General features: G+C 35.8%; 1 protein-coding gene across 3 annotated transcripts in view; it reads right to left on the bottom strand.

The window, feature by feature from the left end:
- The window catches only part of CDH11 (cadherin 11), an 83,316-nt gene that overhangs the window by 60,185 nt on the left and 6,293 nt on the right, over positions 1 to 16,838 (bottom strand). For 2 of the 3 annotated variants that reach the window (XM_030469752.1, XM_030469754.1), the window contains exon 2: positions 10,000 to 10,064. The exons of the other annotated variant lie outside the window; for it this stretch is intronic. The gene's annotated coding sequence lies outside the window, so the exon portion shown is untranslated. The remainder of the gene's footprint in view (positions 1 to 9,999; positions 10,065 to 16,838) is intronic. 3 annotated transcript variants of the gene reach the window in all.

A 16,838-nucleotide genomic window follows, 5' to 3' on the forward strand; every position in this document is an offset into this window, starting at 1 on the left:
TTCTCAACCTAACAGCGAAGAAAAGATCTAGTGTCAGTCAATTCTCACTCTGTATTCATTTTGATTTGTGCTAAATCTCCACAGTATACACTCACAGATGCATTACATTAACCAATAATAGTGATGAGGAAATAAACCCAAGAAGGCTGTCATAGGAAGGAATGCTCCTAATATTTGTAGCTCACATCACTTGCATCTTTTCTCTACTTGAACATCTTCTACTTGAACATCTGACCTCTGCTTAACAGCTCTAGCACATCTTAACCTAAGACAACCGTAACCCATAACGGCTCTGACCTAAAGAATCAGCTTGCTGATTTTGGAAGAACAAGAACTTGGCATTGACAATTTCTCAGTTATCAGCAATAATAAAATGCTTTTTGCACAGCAGAAAAATGCTAAAAAACCATGTGTGCTGCAGTAATATTAGCTTTCTTGGTGCACAAGCAGCAAAAGAGCTGTACAAATTTAGCACTTTTGTACTCGTGTAAATGCTACTGACATATCCAAAGACTGATCTGTAACAAATAGCTTTTTTTACTCACGTTTTTTTCTTATCTCTCCTTAAACAATCATACCTTCAGACACAGAGAAAAACACCCCAAGTCTGGACTAAACATATTTTGCACTTGAAAGCTTATACTCAGAAGAATGGAATATGATGCTTAACCGTAAGCACTACAGATTGTATTGCACTGTGTATGAATGATCATATGTTCCACCAGCAATCTATTAGTGACATTTCCAAGATAAGAAGCACTCTATTTTGCTAATTTTATGTTGATGCATATAGTTAACTATAAATCCTTCTGCAGGTTCTGAACTGAAGGTCACTGTTGGCCATACTCAGTTGTAGTCAGGCTGTTAATTATATCCACAGGTTTTTAGTCTCCTGCACAAGGCTTTTATGCAAGAAAACTCTTCAGACATTTAGCTTACTTAGAATAGAAATTATTCCTGGTTTGCAGTAGGGCATATTTCCCTAAAGGCTCTTGATTTCTAAAACCATGTGCAAACATATCATAAGAGGTGGGCACAGACACCTGGCAAAGTGTAAAGAGACAAATGACCTGGATAAAGGCCATAAAACAAGCCATTTAAGGAATCCACAATGGTAGGAGAACTACCCATACATTTTACTAAGATCCCTCTAAATTAGAAAATGTGACGTTAACACATATACTCTATCTATGAATCTTTTTTGTCAGTTTTTGCAGGACCTAAAATCCCTTTTCACTGACACCTCTTTCTGTGACTTCAGAAATACAACTTTTTTAAATAGCAGAAACTTTAGAGATGTCAAAATTCGCAATGTCTCATTTTCTCTGGCACCCTGAAAATACGGGTCCAGCCTACATCAGTCAGAGATGCACAGTTTCAGCCTCTTCTCACTGCTAACCATGTAAGACAAAAACCTGAGAATAGAAATATTTCAGCTGGTGAAGACTAATAATTTCTGCTATATGAGTTTTATCCATGAATGGATGAAAACATTCTTTTGCCAACACATACTGTGGTTAAAATAAGGATTGTTATTGATATGGATATCCATGCATAACTATATCAGCAAACACTTTCTACTACAGAACAAGACCAAAATAATATCTACTAGAATTTTTTTTTTTAAATCTTGAACAAGAAAATACTTCAAATGTGGAGTAGAAGATCTGGAGAGAGTTAATTTCCTTAAAAGGTACCGTCTTCTACTTTTGAAGCAATTTTTGTTTTTTTCTACCTAAAACTAATTACAAACACTAATACGAAAAAAAAAGGAGTAATTTCAGACATTTTGCCTGTAATGGCCACCTTTATATTCTGTAGCTCCAGAAGTCTAACCTAGTGAATTTTTCTTGTTCTCATCATGCTGAACAGAAACAGCCGGTACTGATGGTACACAAAACAGAAGACTCTCCCATTCACTATACATGCATTCCATGTATCCACATGACTTCCAATATATCCATATATTCTGTCTTATGCAGAAACAAGAGGCTGACAAAGAAATAAATTTGGAAACTAGATTAAGCTAAGTAAGTCCAACTGACATGATGTGGGAGCTAGCAATTCCTCATAAGTTCAATCTTCCATATTATCAAAAGAAAGATTTGCTAATTACCTTGAAAACTCTTACATGAGTCATTTGCTAAGAACAGTAGGGGATGGCGTTCATTTGCCTCTGAATTAAAAATTCTAGGTTTTGGGGTTTTTTTTCCTAGGAAAGTATCTAAAATCACAGCAAGTCTGTCACTTTATGATTTTTGCCTGGTTTAGCATCTGAGAATTGCAACTATTTGGTCTATGAGTGAAATAGATAGATATTTGGCAACATTACTTCTAAAAGAAGATAGAGAAAATAATAACAGTTCAAGTATGCAGAAAAAATCTACTGAAATTATGTAGAATAACATGGGGAAAAATACTTGAAAGAAATAATTAACCTTATTGATTTAATGCTCTTTCTTTTGAAAACCGTAACAGTTCCTTTGGAGACTATTACAGTAAGATTTACCTAAATTTTTTCTTATTTCTTATTCTGTGGTACCCTCAGACCTCCCTGAGGAACAGTTTATTGCAGAAATAAAATATTTACATTTCCTCCATCTTAAATCTAACGAAAGAGTCAGAACTGAATTAGTAGTATTGAACTTCTTGGCGGGGGGGGGGAGGGGAAGGACTTGAAAAGAGCAAACAAAATACAGGGGACATCTTGTGATCTGACACACCATCAAGAATTTTCACAAACTTTATTTTTCAATAGTAAGGACAAGACTACGGATTTCAGTATAGGCCAATTATTCAAATATATGCCCCATGGTTTTCTCAGGTTCGAAGAATATACCAAATATGTAATATTTGATATGAAAGAATGCAAGAGTTATTTCATACAGGAAAACACACTGAAAATAGAGGGTATCTTCTCCTAGCTGAAAGATGTCAAATAAATTGGAAAAAGATAATTGTAACAAACAAATTTCATCCTTCATTTTCTTATCATCAGAATATTTTGAGAAAAGTGTTGGAGTTCCTTTGCTCAAAGATGCCTATTCCAATAATGCTTCTTCTAACTGACTTTAGCAGCAACAACTCACACCAGGGTGTTGTTGGGGGTAAATTATTTAATGACTGCAGTTAAGAAGAACCAGACTGATTTAGTGGGTTTACTTCAGGTTTAGGTAATTAAAGCTTGTACAGCTGAATGAGTTGGAAGGACTGTAGCAGCTTTATCTTCATCACTGAACAGGAGAAACTTCTGACAACCATTTAGGCTCAGTGCCATGTAAATATTCTGGCATAAGTAATCCAATCCTCTTCACTCAGTTTCCTTGCAGCAATCTATGGCCTCTTCAAGAGACTTCTAATACCGTTTGCTTCTGAGGATAAGATGTATATGATCTGCCTGTTTTAGTGTTTTGCATATCATTTAGTGCTTCAAAAATTTTGAAGTACATAATTGTGCTTGAAATAATTAGAATCACAGCTTAAAAAAAAAGTTTAAAAAAAAAAAAAAAAGAAAGAAAGTGAAACAAGAGGAATCCCTGTACTAAGTATGCTAGAAAATTTCAGCTGAACACTTAGACCTGACCCATTGAAAGTAAGCACTAAAAATCTCATTGCAAGGAGCACAAGAATGTTAAAAGAGAATCTGTGGTGTTAGTAAGTTTAAGAATGGGCAATAGACATAGGTCAAAGGAAGGATCCAGGCACTGAACAGGTGAAGAACCAAGCAATATAAGGGGGAAAATTCAAGAATAAGAATTCATTTTATCTCTGTCTTCTTTAAGACAAGAGGAATAAAAAGAAATTTCATTTGACTGAGTGCATATGAAGCAAAGAAGATCCATGTTCTTCCTGGCTCTGTCACTGCTTAGTTTATCTTTTATTTCAGCTCTCACAATGGAGCACATAAACACAGCCCACTGCAGAATAAAGCTTTACATGAAATAGAAATTTTAAGTACAACACTTCCATGATCTTTTCCTTTGCCTATATTTGAGCATGTTAATCCATTCTCAAAACTACTGACGACTTCCACACAAATATGTGCTGAGATTCCTTAGATATCCAAGAATATATAAAGTTGTTTATCAACCTTTATCACAATGCTATACCCTGTCCAAAATTCACTTCAGAAAAGAGAAACCAATAAGCTGATGTCAGTGACACCCCTATGTTAGTCATATTTGAAGTCAAGGGTCCCTTTCCATACAAACATTTAGAAATCATAAGTTTCACAGAAAAATTCTTTGGAAATTTGCCAGAGAAGCACTGATGCATGTCCTGTATTCAGTGACATAAAAGAAAGCTGAGGGATAATTATCCTGTGAGCATGGAGCCAGTGCAGAGTAAAAAAGATGCCAAAAATTCCAATGCTGTCATTAACTGCTGCTGGCTGCTCGTCATCTGAGAGTGGAGGACAGCCCATCAGCCTGTACTGGTAGATGGGGAGATGCAAACATACCTGTACACAGCAGGATATTTATAAAATCTAATCAACCAGGGAAAAAAAATAAAGAAATTGCCTCACAAAGAGTTGTAATGCTTATTTCAGTTACATGACATTTCATTTTTTCTCCATAGCTGGCAATGTCAGATTGCTGATTTTTCCCCAATTTAAATCTAAGCTTCCAAAAACCTATTAAATACTGAAGTTTTGTATAGTCCCTGAATTGAAACAGGGTCAAGGAGGGAAAGGAACACTAAATTAGTGAAATATTTTGTCTATTTGAAGCTGATTTATTTCCTTTGAAAGCTGTCAACGTTAATATTTTTTAGCTTTGTCTAAAGCACCCTGTAAGTATTAGCACTTAAAACTAGGGGTTTCTGCTTTCATTTCTGTGTTGTCATGCAAACAAGCAAAGAATGCACATAGAAAATGCACACTTTTTTTCTATGCACATAGGAAAAAAGAGAGGAGCACCAGACATTTTTAGTCTCTGACTCCAGCCACCTCAGGCGGGCAAAGCAGAAGCACTTTTGAAAGGTGCATCCACTCACAAGCACAATCATGTGCTGCAGCATATAGGTTTCAGTGCATGTTATAGTAAACTGAAGATACGCAATACAAGATCAAAAACCTAAAAGCATAATGTGCCATAAGAGCAGAGCTTGAGAAATCAAGAGGTTTCACCACTGTCGTAAGTCCTGGAAGAGGAACATGTTTGTTATATAAAAGCAACAGATGATACTATTAAAAAAAAATCATATGCCATGTTACAGAAGAAAAAAAAGTACAAATTAAAAAAGAATCGCAGTGAGTCTGATCGGAGCCTGCCTACGTCCTGCCCAAACTGCAACATCTAAGAGAAAGGTGAACCATTCCCTTCTCCTGCCTGGATGCCAAACTATCCCTCAGGGAGTTAGAAAGGAAGCACTGTTGGTCTTTTAATTACTGCAATTTAATGCATTTCTCTAATTGGATTAGCTATAGCTTTTTCAAACAAAGCTAAGTTATTGAGTTGATAGTGAAATTGCATTTTGGTTTGCAGAAAAATAGTGTTCCTGTTTATTTGTAGATTCACAGTATTTATAATGAATATCTTCATCTGCTATTTCAACTGAACAATGATTATTTTATTATATTTTACTGGCTAGCCAAGTTCTATAGCCATATCAAGAGACAACTTCCTAAACTTCTAAAACATTTCAACTTTATCTGATTTCTCTTTCATCTCTCCTACTGAGCTGTAAAACACATTTTTCTTATTCATAAAGAGTGCCATAAACACAGATTTCAGCTGAAGTCTGATCTACCTGACAGCTGCTGAAGCCACAGATAAGAAAAACTATGTATTAAATTGAATGAAGCAGGATATAAATCATAGCACCTCAGTAGTAGGTGCATTGCTGAACATCACATCAGCAGAGCTGGTTAAGACATATGACTTTGCTGTATTTTACTCTCATGGCAATAGCAGATTGAGTGTACTTCTGTTTAGACTTCAGCAGGTCTTATTCTCCTAGAAAGCTCAAAGCAGCAGGACTAAGCCAACTCTGAGGTGCTACTGAATAAAGTGAAATTTCCCAAACAGAACTCGGGAGTTTAATTCATCTGTGTTAGATGTAAACATTGCACTTCACTTGGTTCAATTAACCTCCTTGTGCAATTCCCCAGAGAAGTACGAACTGGTGTTGCACCTAGGTCTTCATATATTTCCACCTTCCCCCTTTTCTTCTTGGGCTTTCAGGGACATCCATTCTCACCTATGCAGGAAGGCAGGCTCCCCCCAGATGGCCAGGGGGAGCTCTAACAAAGAAGAGCTTTGGTGACATTTCCAACTGGTATTTTTTCAGCTTATGCTAAATCAACAGCAAGATGTGCTGATGCTTGGAAACATGAGAGTCCAAAACCAGGTGCGGTTCAAGCGAGATTTCAACTTGACAAGAATACTCTGAAAAGCTCACAAAAACAGTTTGAGGTTCATACAATTGTCATGCACTGTGCACAGAAAGGTAGTAATTAAAAACTGCAGCACTTTCCCTCACCCCCTACTCTAGTCATATAATTGGAAACGTTCCGCTAGAAGAATATGAGGACTGAACACCAGCATCGTTTATCTCCGAGAATATGACTGGGCAAAAAGGTAACAATTATTACATTACTTGCCTTTGCTACATCCATCTATCTGTAGACCTTCTTGATAGTTCCTTGCAGATTTTCAAACAATATTCAACAGATGTGCAGAAATGGTAGGAAAATAAGTAAAGAAGAAAAAAGATGGAAGGTGGCAAAAGAATCCTTTCTCAGAGGAGCTTGACATCAAAATGAGATGGCATTCAAGGACTGTGAAGCACATACAGTAACTTCTGTGAAAAGATGAAAAAAAAACCCAAAACCAAACCAAAACTAAAAAGTAGCCAGTGCTACAGCTTCATAATCACTTTAACGGGCCCTTTTATTGCTGAACTCAGCTGCAAAATAAGTCTCCCCTTACCCTGGATTGTCTCTCTCTCAAAGTTTAACTGGCTTTACATTTCTCTTTTGCACCTCTATAACCCTATTGTTATAGACAATTGTCTGACTGTCTATGTATTAATCTTAGAACTTCAGTAACGTGAACTTGGTTATAGTGTTCACTCTCTCTTGTACGTATGCGGTTGTTGCAGCTACATTGACATAACACTGTTTAGAAGCATTTTGGCACATGTTGGATATTAACAGTTGCTGTATATACCAAAATTTTATTCCAATTTCATACAGAGATCGAAACATTCACAAATGTCAGATTTGTGTCTGCTTCGATACTTATATAACTTGAAAATACAAGTCATCATGCATGTAATACTCCCACGCACCCTTTTCTTAGCATGGACTAAAATATGGTTCAAATACAATACACTGACAGTTTTAAACTGTTAACATCAGATCAGGGATTTAATTATGTGTTAATAAAATTATTTGTATGAATGTTTTGGTAGAGGACAAACACCTGTCCATATAACTTCTTTCTAAAAACATGACTGTCAACATCTATATATTTTCTGCAGTTCTGTTAAGAGGTGCTACAAGCATTTTCTTTGATCAAAGATAGATAAATCTTGTATTACCTGAATTTCTGTATGTGCTAGCACATGGAATATATTTGTTTATTCTGTTGCATTATAAGATAGTAAAATATAATAAAAATAAATGCATATTCCTACATTTTAGTCTGAATATCCTTACTTGGGCAGTAAAAGGAGACAGGAACTATCTGATGCATGTCACATATAAAACTCAGTCATTCAAAGATCTAAATAATAAATCTCATACTACGGTAGTTTTGTGACGCTCCGTAGAGGACCTATATACCTAAATCAATGGATGCCTTACATTCCTTATTTAGAAAGTATTTTGAACTGCTACAAATGTTATTGAAGTCCTCTGTTTTTTCTCTGTTTACTAAAACAATGTTATACCAAAAAACATCTTGTTAAGCATTTTTTTTTTCATAAAGCAAAGGTTGCCCTTAGCAGCCAACAATCAATGTTGGAATTTACGTTTACAGCATTTAGTTTCCTAATTGCTTTTTAGTCCTTAACAGGTGGAAAATTTCATAGAATAGATTCTCTACAGTAATTGCCACTAAACAAACAAAAAAGGTATCTTTCTGTTCAATCTGTAAATGTCTACCTTTGGTATACAGTGATAGTACATACCACAGTGGTTTTTTACCAGCCTTCTTCTGAAACCAGGAAACAGTCCAGTTGTCAATGCTTTCCCTTAGCTTAGAACCTCTCATCTTTCAGTATGACATTTTATTAACTTACCTATTTTTCTAAGGATCTGTCTCCCTAATAAATGTCCTATGGAACTCAAAGGCTTGTGTAATTGATTTAACGGGTTTATATAAAATAACTTGTAGTCAAAATTGCAGAGGTGGGTGTAGGGAAAGAAAGGATATTTCAGCAAGATGCAGCCTATTATGTAAATTTGTCACTACATGCCATACATAATAAATAAACCTTGTGCTCTTAACACTTTGATTATAGACTATACAGACAATGCAAATTAAAATTCCTGCTGCTCTATAAATGCAGTGAGAGGAAATTATGTAAATTTTAACACATTGGATTGATTTGGTTGAAATGAAAACCTGTTCCACTTGATGTTTCAGGGGAAGAGCCACAATTACAATGATTGAGAAAGTGCAGTGTTAATGAAGTGTGTTATTGCTAATCAATTCCTTCTTCTCTGGTAACGGCACAGGCATGTGCACAGTCACTACATCATTCACTGGCAAATGTAACCACTCACATCACCACATAGTTTATATGGCAGAAATTAAGACTTCCATAATCTTATGTATATGATCCTGTTTGTTGTCAGCGATTTCACAGTAGGACTATTATAGACATCGAGGAAGGGTGGCGTTCTCATATGTGTGTATATATACACCTAAAATGTTGCGAGTGCGTGTATGTATATATATACACACATGCACACACACACATAAAACCACTTTTTTGGCAATTCTGCCTGGCCAAGTATAACACTGGTGCCAGGAATGCTACTGTACATTTGGTGTGATACCAGTTAAGTAACTTCACCTGGAATGAAATAATTGCCCTTCTGTTGGCTGATCTCTTGGAAAACATGGAATGAGATTAATACATAGTAAAGATTTGAGCATGTTGATTGAAATTTAAAGCTAGGTCTTTCAAGCTTAAAACACAGTTTTCTGTCCAGATTGAAGAAACTGAAAAATCACACTCAGTCGTTTCAAAAGTTTGACAAAAACAGTTCATTCTTCCAATAACAGTGTTATCTGGGAATTATGATAGAAATTTGGAATGTCTTTACAGAACTAGGTATAGTTGATTTCATTCCGTAACCTTGTTGTAAGGAACTGCAGTGCACGTAGCTGATAAATCTGTTTTGCAGTTAGCTGATATGTGAAGTACAGTGTACCTTCTCCACACAAAGCAGAGGAGCGTGTCTCTCCAAGCAGCATGTTGCCATTTAAAATAAAATACTCTGTTGAGCTCCCCACCAATATGATAATGAATTATGCATTGTTATCTTGTCTTAATTATTTATTGTGTTATATGAGATAATTAGATTATTTATCATAATTTTGCAGTCCTTTTGTTCTATAAAAATTTCCAAGGCATTTTTAAAGAAAATTTTTCATTTGCAAAAGGATTTTCAGTATTAGAAATTTGTGGCACTTCTCATTTCACAGGTAAATATGAGAAGGTGGGATGAGCCAACCTGCTTTATTTTCTTTCTATTTATATAACTTCCGTATCATTCTCAGAAACATTTGTCACCACATGTAGCAACTGTATTTGTTTCCTGTCTCTTCTGACTGTCTCCTACTAATTTATTTCTGTTCCTGTTCAGACGTAAGGAAGCACTCTGTACAAAGACATCTCACTGGCTTCAATAGCTTTTTGATACACGGTATTGTTGCAGGTCATAACAGATTCAAAATCAGGATAACACAGGCAATGGAAGAGCTTTTACGCAGAAATGACATAACCTAAACATACAACACAGACAGTCAGAGTGGCACTTACCATAAGAAATTTTAGTACATTATGTTTGGTCCATGGACATGTTAATAAGAGGAGTCAGGCCCCAGCTGTGAAAGGAAATCCGGCAGGCCAAAAGAAGAAAATACAAAAAGAAAAAGATACAAAGGAATTAATCTTTCTCTGAAATAAAGTGTCATTTATTTTTGCAGGCTGAGAATCCATTCTTGTATCAGCATGCACATCTCTGCTATGTTTAGGGTTTTAAATATGCCAACCAATTTTTACTTCATTAATCCTTAACTAATGTGACTGCCACCAATGGTGAGAAGCACAGAAAGTGCTTGGGACTGAGCACTGTTCCTCCAGACCATAGGCTTCCCTCACCACCCTGAATTTATTCTGACTTTTGGCTGGAGCTACTGAAAGATTCAGCTATGAACTTTCTCCTCCAAATTAGGGTGCACAGTCTACATCACATTGTGCTAATCTGAATCTCAAAGCATGACGTGGTCAAAGAGACAGAGTTTGGCAAACAGAGATTTGCAAAACAAAACACGAAAACTCAGGTAAAATTGAGAAACTGGAAAAACAATGTCAATAAGTGAACTTACAGGAGCAGGAGCTACGCATTTCAGTTTGCAAGATTTGGTACAGATGTTTACATAAAATAAACACAAAGAATCACAGAGGTAAATATCTCACCCTACAGGAATTAGCTTAATTTCCAGCTCACAAACATCCTAGAAAACTGAATCTCTCCATGCTAGCTTTTGCTTGAATTCTTTGACTTCAGACTGCTTTGTTTATCGGAAAAAGCTCTCTTTGATGTTGGAATATTAGAAGGAGTGAAACAATAAATTTCCCATATTCTAATACCCAGACATCCTGAGCTTGTTCAAGGACCCCTTGATTCATGAAGGCAAATAATTAAATTACCTGAGCTTTGATCAGGGAGTTGCTGCAATCCCTTTTTGATGTAGAATGTGGCTGTTTGAAGCTCCAAACAGATAACTAGCCCATATGGTTTTTAAGCCTTTTGCCACTAGCAGCAGATTTTATGCAATGTTCTGGCATTTCAAAGTGAGCACCCCAACATCATTTGGGGATGTTGCTCCAATAGCAGTATCATAGGTATACTAGGTCCAATAGGATCCTTACACCACAGACTTGATGTGAAGTTCATTGAAAGGTTAAAACTCCATCCCTAAACAAGCTGAAATTATTTTTTAGTCAAGTTAACTTGACTTAATATTATGTTTTAAAAGCTGCTCTTTATATGGTATGTCGCTGAGACACATAAAAATATTTCTGAGAAGCAAGGAGATTTGCCTTTGAAATGCAAGTTTTCATCACGTTCCATGCTTCCCAACTATTTCTCCTAAAAGAAACCTGACTGGGCACACACTCCTCTAGTCAGGTTAAAGGACACTTTTAAAATAGGAAAAACAAACAGATAGATTTAAACCTTTCATTCTTCCCTCTCCTCAAATGCAGGCACCTGGATGAAGTTATTAGGCCATTAAGAAGTCAAAGTCCAAGCCAACAGAAACTAGAAGTCCGTACAGATGCTGTCCTGTCAGCCGATCTGTAATTTTGAGTATGATTACTGAAAGAATTCCTCTCCATAAATGAAGAATTAGGCTCCTCTTCATTCATTCTGGAATTCTTTCAGTAAGTGAGGAGATTACTAAAAAAAGGGGCATAATTAGAAGGCATAATTAATGTATAGGGATCTTTTACTCAGTTCCCTATATAGCTTCAACAACATTGCCATACGTATATATACACCCCTAATTTTAGCAACAGTTCCATGGATTATGGAAATGACCTCACCAGACTATTGAGAAGTGGGAAAAACAGTTTTGCAACAGGACATTTTTTGGCATCATTCATGGTAGAAAGGCATCTGTCCTTCAAGGCACAGCTGTGGAAAGAGATTCATGTCATTCAGACTGACATCTCAATTCATAAGGATACAGGCTTAGGAAAGCACAATGAATACGCCTGGCTTTCTATAGATAACAGACAAATTAATTTGGTGCATAAGGATGTAGACAGAAATTGATGTCTTTACATTTAAAACACTTAATATGTTATTAAAAAGTTTGTATGTTTCTAACTTGTTGGAAAATAAAACCTGGGGCTTCATAAAAAGCCCCAAGGGGAAATGCATGTAATCAGTTGGTAAGTATGAGAAAGGAAGTTAATGTGTATATAATTTAATGTTTTTTCCATAAAGTCACAAGAGCGGCATATATAACTAACATGTGAAACAGGAAACTGTCATATCTGACTCAAAATACTCCTTGTAACATTGAAGAGCCTGAAAGGAGGAGCTGCTGATCTCAAATTCAGGAAGCAATTAGCATTCGTTAACTCCAAGTAATAAAATGCCCAAAGCATTTATGGGTTAAATAAAGTCTACATTTAAGCACATGGAAACAGTTAAAACACAAGCTTTTCTGCAGTTTATTTTGAATAACTTCATTTCAACTAAAAATGGATTTAGTTTCCAGATGGGGTATACCTCTAGGCAAAAACATTCTTCTCTCCTCCAGTAGGCAAAATGATTTAATACCAATGGAAAAGTCTTTTGTACACATTATTAATTTCATTTACATCTCTTTCTTTTCTTGATAAAGTATCAATCACCTCCTTTTTTTTTTTTTTTTTTGCAAAAAATAAGCGAAAGTTCCATTTTTGGTATCTCTCACATATGTACAGCTTTCAAGAAATAACTTGCTAGTCATTCATTTTTGAGGGGAATATAAAGGCTAAGCTGTTCCACAGGCTGTATATGGTGATAGAAACCGGGTTTAACAGCTGTAAGAACAAAATACAGATTTGCATCCAGTCCCATCAGTAATGAGATACATGTAGACAATCTGGTTCAAGTCTGCTGCAGAGGACAGCCTACAGAATCATATGAAGGCAGTAATTACAGCTAGCACACTTTCTGACCTCTAGGTCATCATAAAAAAAGCCAAGGTCATGACAACAAGCCACTGTCAAATCTTGGTGAGTATCAGAACTGGCGCTTTCTCTATAGACTTGATTATTTCAGCCAAACTCATTTCTTGTTCAATTTGACTGGATAATTAAACAAATATTAGTGCAATTTCTTACATATGGTGGTGGATTGATAGCATTGCTAATGCCAGTAGTACTAAAAACTGGCTTAGCCCTGAAATGCACACCTCCCTGTAAACTCTGTTTAAAAACATGAGTTAACATAATTACCAAAAATCCTTTAAATTTATATATCAAGGATATTGTTTAATAACACCAATGTCAATTGAATAACCACATGGACTCCAGTTTCTCTGTTTTGTATCAGGCTGACTAGACAGAATTTCAACCAGTAAAGTGTAAACATCAAATAAATAGTTTAAACTTGTCTGCTCACAGAAGGCACTAAAAAAAGTCTGCTAACAATAATAACAAAATTCTGAGCACATGTTAAATAAGGTGGACATTTAGGTAGCCTCCTAAACGTACAAATACATACTGAAGGTCACAATAAGGTGGCTGGGGCCTTGAGAAACCTAGTCTAATGGAAGGTGTCCCTGCCCATGGCAGGTGGGTTTGAACTAGATGATCTTTAGGGTCCCTTTCAACCCAAATCATTCTGTGATTCTACGATTCAATGTCAACTCAATGCCGTTCAAAATAATTAGACTTTTACAATGTGACTTTTGATTTTCATAGCATGTTTTGACTTCTCCTTCAAAACCCAAGGCCAGCAGCCACTTACTGATTTGTGATGCTATAGAATCACAGCAGTTTACTGCAGCATGGAGTAAATCTTTGTGTTACCTTTTTCAATGGAGTTCATCATGTCCTAGTTACATGTGACATCTGCATATTGTATATAAATGGTCTAGGGGGGCAGTAACGCTGGTTTCCATTTCCTATTTCATGAGATTTTTTGAGTGTTTCTCAGAACACAACAATGTCACCTTGTTTAAATGTGGAGTTTTCTTCGTTTTGAATATATAGGAAGTCATTGAACATACTAAGAATTAGGTTTTATCATATCCCAGTAATTTGACATACCTAGCCAAATACAAAGAAAGTAAGACTTCTGCTTATGGATCCAAAAAACAGAAAGTGCACAGAGGGTAACTGGACATTACAAGATTCTAGCAATTACACTCCCGCCTAGGAATGGGAAGCCTTTGTTTAATTCAGGTAGAAGTAATAGTCAAAGGAAAAGGCATGCGTTGGTTTAGCCTGACCAAATCATAGAAGAATGTCTCCACATTTGGGGATAAGTAGCAATGGTTGAGTAAAGCAAAAATCTGAAAATAAAAACAAAGGCTAGAAAAGTCCACTATATCTGATAAAATGGAGGGCAGAGCAAAGTTTGCCTTGAAGAGTGGGAAACTGTGAAGGTGAAAAGTTCACTGAATATTAGATTTTCGCTGTAGAGGGGAGCTAATGCTAATAAAGTAAGGCACAAGAAATATCATATAAACATAAGCAAGTTCAATGACCTCAGGATGATGATGCAGAAACCTAAGAAGACAATAACTATGCCTAGGTGCACAGGCTCTATGTTACCAAGGTCATATAGACAGTAACCTTGACTACTGTACATTTTAATCCAGATCATGCAGATACCCCAATCAGCTCTGAAGTCTCCAAATCAACTTTATACAGATCAGTGGACTGTGAACTGCAGTACAGGATTGGGCATCACTGAGGAAGGGATCGTCTTAAACTAGGTTCACTACAAGGGTATAGTCAAAGACTGCACTGTGGAAAACCACATACTAGAGATCTCTAAGAGGATTGTTAAATTTAGTACTTGAACCATGACTACATATTCATACTTTATAAACGTAATTTTTTTTTCCACATAAATATTGCAAAATCCACAATTTTAAAGAAAGAAAGAACTATAATGCCCATCCTAAATCTGACCTATAGTCACTTGGTATTGTTATCTAATCAGCCCTTTTGTATGTACATGATAAATTGTCTGTATGTAAATGTCAATGCCTGCTATGTTTTCTTCTTGCTTTAGAAAAAGAAATGCTATATAAATTGCCACTGTGCTAAAAAGAATTGAAATGCATATTGATCAACCGTATTCTCTGAGCTATACCAGCTATAACTGGAACTGTAACAAATGAAAAGGCAACAATCAGCAGTGGACAAATTTTTCTATTTGAATCAGAGCCCCAAGTAAAATTATGCAACTGCTTTTCAAAATTTTGGAACCTCTTATGTCTGGAGAAATTATGTTTGAAACTGTGAATGAATAGTAGCTTTCACTAATGTGAAATATTGAAGATTTTCACTGGAATTTCAATTGCAAGAAAAATATGCCGGAAAAGAACATGAAGGAGATGTTCTCTTTAAGAATATCTGTTCATTGTGTGCATTGGATAAATGTTTGAGTGATTCTTCAGTTACATCAGTTTGGTAATCTCTGTGGTTCATGCAATATGAAACTGGAGGTTTTGATCACTGTGCTGTACATACTGAATTAAGCTGGCAGCATTTGATGGCTTTAATACTGGTAATTCCTCAGAAAAAGCTTACAATTGTTTCTGCCCTGACCGGAAAGTACCCTGTGATGAAGAAATGCCCTAAAATCTTGTCTTGAACAGTGATCTAAAATGAACTGAGTGATACTCAAAACACCTAACTATATCAATATGTGGTCGAGTCGGCTGAAACGGATGTCTGCCTGTCGTAAGCACTGTTCTGAAAGGATAAGATTTAATACTAAAATTTCAAGTGTGTTTTCTAGTGCTAATAAGACCAGGTTTTTATTTTGAAAATACCACCCAAAGTTTTGTGTTTACCTCAGGATTTCTCGCAGATAAAATTATTTCCAAGATTTAGGTATAAACTTTTTGAATGTCAATTTTGTCAAACAATTTAAAAATTGTGTTTTTTCACCTGTTGCTTCTATTAAAATTTTTCAGTAACACACAAAAATTGGTTTTAACTATATAAATGAAAATATACCTAAATGTGCATAAAGTACACATAAGATACAGGCAGGTCCATAATGTTATACAACTCTTAACTGAGAATCCTTGTCTGGGGACTGGTATAGTTACAGGTGTTCTGTTCTGGTAGTTAAAATACATTTACTTTTGGTTCAAATGCCAGCTAACTTTGCACAAACTGTATTTCTATTGTTTGCCTTACAATGCCTACATACAAAAAAGGAAGAAAGAAGTTGCTAAAAGATGAAAGGAGTAATGAAGTTATTCATTCAGCAGCCAAGATCTTTGAGATAATTACTTTAAATCAAGAAGGGACAGACCATTTAAATTTATGACTTAATGCCGACACATGCATATATTAATAAAACAGCTAGCATTAATGGAAATAGGGTTTAGTCTCCTGATTCAAATAGAGCTATCATTTCTGGTTTATACTGCACTAATGACTTATCCTTGGCAAAATTATATGTATGCATGTATTTAACTATTTAACTTAACCACTGAGACCAATTGATATGTTTCTGAAATTTTATTTTACTTATATATATCAGCAGCCTCACTGGGATAAAATTATGTTGAGCCAGAGTTTATACGGCACTGGTTTAACCTTAAACGTAATGCTTTCACATGGAATATCTGATGATCGCACTTTATAAAACGAAGGGTACTGAAATGCAGTGCAGAAGCAGCAGCTCTGCAATGGGATTGATGTCAAGGTAAGGAACTTTTTAGTTTACCAAGCTAGAATAGACCTTGTGTGATTAGGAGCTCATGTGAAAAGAAATGGCACCATGAATTTAATCTCTATCCCACATGCTACTGTGAGGCTAGAGCAAAGAACAACCCCACACACAGCCATATAAGCCAGGCTGTTTTCAAGGTATGGGGTAGTACTGATGTGTGCTCGTAGGGCAG

This window comes from Strigops habroptila, chromosome Z, assembly GCF_004027225.2.
Source record: "Strigops habroptila isolate Jane chromosome Z, bStrHab1.2.pri, whole genome shotgun sequence".
NCBI classification, from domain to species: domain Eukaryota; kingdom Metazoa; phylum Chordata; class Aves; order Psittaciformes; family Psittacidae; genus Strigops; species Strigops habroptila.